This window comes from Hypomesus nipponensis, chromosome 7, assembly GCF_054491055.1.
Source record: "Hypomesus nipponensis isolate SF chromosome 7, ASM5449105v1, whole genome shotgun sequence".
NCBI classification, from domain to species: domain Eukaryota; kingdom Metazoa; phylum Chordata; class Actinopteri; order Osmeriformes; family Osmeridae; genus Hypomesus; species Hypomesus nipponensis.
Genome location: NC_140367.1, coordinates 16,480,001 through 16,482,500, shown reverse-complemented (window position 1 = coordinate 16,482,500; position 2,500 = coordinate 16,480,001). Strand labels below are relative to the sequence as shown.

Here is a 2,500-nt window from a genome sequence, read left to right as displayed (position 1 = left end):
CGAGAGAGAGAGAGAGAGACCACCTTGCATTGTCAATTGCTAAATCTGTATATGGATAAGTAGCCTATGGTTGTCAACTTATTTCGTACGGCCATACCAGCCTGGCAACGCCCGATCTCGTCTGATCTCGGAAGCTAAGCAGGGTCGGGCCTGGTTAGTACTTGGATGGGAGACCGCCTGGGAATACCAGGTGCTGTATGCTCTTTTGCTCATTCACTTAGAAACTGACATCTTGCAATATGCACAAGTAGTCCTACATGAAAGGGGCTGGAAGCTGTTTTCATTTTGACACGAGAGAGAGAGAGAGAGAGACTACCTTGCATTGTCAATTGCTAAATCTGTATATGGATAAGTAGCCTATGGTTGTCAACTTATTTCGTACGGCCATACCAGCCTGGCAACGCCCGATCTCGTCTGATCTCGGAAGCTAAGCAGGGTCGGGCCTGGTTAGTACTTGGATGGGAGACCGCCTGGGAATACCAGGTGCTGTATGCTCTTTTGCTCATTCACTTAGAAACTGAAATCTTGCAATATGCACAAGTAGTCCTTCATGAAAGGGGCTGGAAGCTGTTTTCATTTTGACACGAGAGAGAGAGAGAGAGAGACTACCTTGCATTGTCAATTGCTAAATCTGTATATGGATAAGTAGCCTATGGTTGTCAACTTATTTCGTACGGCCATACCATCCTGGCAACGCCCGATCTCGTCTGATCTCGGAAGCTAAGCAGGGTCGGGCCTGGTTAGTACTTGGATGGGAGACCGCCTGGGAATACCAGGTGCTGTTTGCTCATTCACTTAGAAACTGAAATCTTGCAATATGCACAAGTAGTCCTTCATGAAAGGGGCTGGAAGCTGTTTTCATTTTGACACGAGAGAGAGAGAGAGAGAGACCACCTTGCATTGTCAATTGCTAAATCTGTATATGGATAAGTAGCCTATGGTTGTCAACTTATTTCGTACGGCCATACCAGCCTGGCAACGCCCGATCTCGTCTGATCTCGGAAGCTAAGCAGGGTCGGGCCTGGTTAGTACTTGGATGGGAGACCGCCTGGGAATACCAGGTGCTGTGTGCTCTTTTGCTCATTCACTTAGAAACTGACATCTTGCAATATGCACAAGTAGTCCTACATGAAAGGGGCTGGAAGCTGTTTTCATTTTGACACGAGAGAGAGAGAGAGAGAGAGAGAGAGAGAGACTACCTTGCATTGTCAATTGCTAAATCTATATATGGATAAGTAGCCTATGGTTGTCAACTTATTTCGTACGGCCATACCAGCCTGGCAACGCCCGATCTCGTCTGATCTCGGAAGCTAAGCAGGGTCGGGCCTGGTTAGTACTTGGATGGGAGACCGCCTGGGAATACCAGGTGCTGTATGCTCTTTTGCTCATTCACTTAGAAACTGAAATCTTGCAATATGCACAAGTAGTCCTTCATGAAAGGGGCTGGAAGCTGTTTTCATTTTGACACGAGAGAGAGAAAGAGACCACCTTGCATTGTCAATTGTTAAATCTGTATATGGATAAGTAGCCTATGGTTGTCAACTTATTTCGTAAGGCCATACCAGCCTGGCAACGCCTGATCTCGGAAGCTAAGCAGGGTCGGGCCTGGTTAGTACTTGGATGGGAGACCGCCTGGGAATACCAGGTGCTGTATGCTCTTTTGCTCATTCACTTAGAAACTGACATCTTGCAATATGCACAAGTAGTCCTTCATGAAAGGGGCTGGAAGCTGTTTTCATTTTGACACGAGAGAGAGAGACTACCTTGCATTGTCAATTGCTAAATCTGTATATGGATAAGTAGCCTATGGTTGTCAACTTATTTCGTACGGCCATACCAGCCTGGCAACGCCCGATCTCGTCTGATCTCGGAAGCTAAGCAGGGTCGGGCCAGGTTAGTACTTGGATGGGAGACCGCCTGGGAATACCAGGTGCTGTATGCTCTTTTGCTCATTCACTTAGAAACTGAAATCTTGCAATATGCACAAGTAGTCCTTCATGAAAGGGGCTGGAAGCTGTTTTCATTTTGACACGAGAGAGAGAGAGAGAGAGAGAGAGAGACCACCTTGCATTGTCAATTGCTAAATCTGTATATGGATAAGTAGCCTATGGTTGTCAACTTATTTCGTACGGCCATACCAGCCTGGCAACGCCCGATCTCGTCTGATCTCGGAAGCTAAGCAGGGTCGGGCCTGGTTAGTACTTGGATGGGAGACCGCTTGGGAATACCAGGTGCTGTATGCTCTTTTGCTCATTCACTTAGAAACTGAAATCTTGCAATATGCACAAGTAGTCCTTCATGAAAGGGGCTGGAAGCTGTTTTCATTTTGACACGAGAGAGAGAGAGAGAGACCACCTTGCATTGTCAATTGCCAAATCTGTATATGGATAAGTAGCCTATGGTTGTCAACTTATTTCGTACGGCCATACCAGCCTGGCAACGCCCGATCTCGTCTGATCTCGGAAGCTAAGCAGGGTCGGGCCTGGTTAGTACTTGGATG

At 47.0% G+C, this 2,500-nt stretch overlaps 8 non-coding genes and 1 pseudogene across 8 annotated transcripts in view; all 9 read left to right on the top strand.

Annotated features, from left to right (window-relative positions):
* The first annotated feature begins 83 nt into the window (after positions 1–83).
* On the top strand, positions 84–202 carry LOC146278760 (5S ribosomal RNA). Its single transcript, XR_014762911.1, has one exon. It is a non-coding gene; the product is annotated as a 5S ribosomal RNA (ribosomal RNA).
* A 174-nt stretch (positions 203–376) lies between these two features.
* LOC146278759 (5S ribosomal RNA) lies at positions 377–495 on the top strand. Its single transcript, XR_014762910.1, has one exon. It is a non-coding gene; the product is annotated as a 5S ribosomal RNA (ribosomal RNA).
* A 174-nt stretch (positions 496–669) lies between these two features.
* LOC146278758 (5S ribosomal RNA) lies at positions 670–788 on the top strand. Its single transcript, XR_014764417.1, has one exon. It is a non-coding gene; the product is annotated as a 5S ribosomal RNA (ribosomal RNA).
* A 166-nt stretch (positions 789–954) lies between these two features.
* Positions 955–1,073, top strand: LOC146278757 (5S ribosomal RNA). The gene has a single exon (XR_014764733.1). It is a non-coding gene; the product is annotated as a 5S ribosomal RNA (ribosomal RNA).
* A 186-nt stretch (positions 1,074–1,259) lies between these two features.
* On the top strand, positions 1,260–1,378 carry LOC146278756 (5S ribosomal RNA). Its single transcript, XR_014762909.1, has one exon. It is a non-coding gene; the product is annotated as a 5S ribosomal RNA (ribosomal RNA).
* A 170-nt stretch (positions 1,379–1,548) lies between these two features.
* Positions 1,549–1,657, top strand: LOC146278755 (5S ribosomal RNA; annotated as a pseudogene).
* Positions 1,658–1,823: 166 nt separating this feature from the next.
* LOC146278754 (5S ribosomal RNA) lies at positions 1,824–1,942 on the top strand. Its single transcript, XR_014763758.1, has one exon. It is a non-coding gene; the product is annotated as a 5S ribosomal RNA (ribosomal RNA).
* Positions 1,943–2,124: 182 nt separating this feature from the next.
* LOC146278753 (5S ribosomal RNA) lies at positions 2,125–2,243 on the top strand. Its single transcript, XR_014764413.1, has one exon. It is a non-coding gene; the product is annotated as a 5S ribosomal RNA (ribosomal RNA).
* A 172-nt stretch (positions 2,244–2,415) lies between these two features.
* Positions 2,416–2,500, top strand: part of LOC146278752 (5S ribosomal RNA) — a 119-nt gene continuing 34 nt past the window's right edge. The window contains exon 1 of the ribosomal RNA XR_014762908.1: positions 2,416–2,500. This exon is cut by the window's right edge and continues 34 nt beyond it. This is a non-coding gene — a ribosomal RNA (5S ribosomal RNA).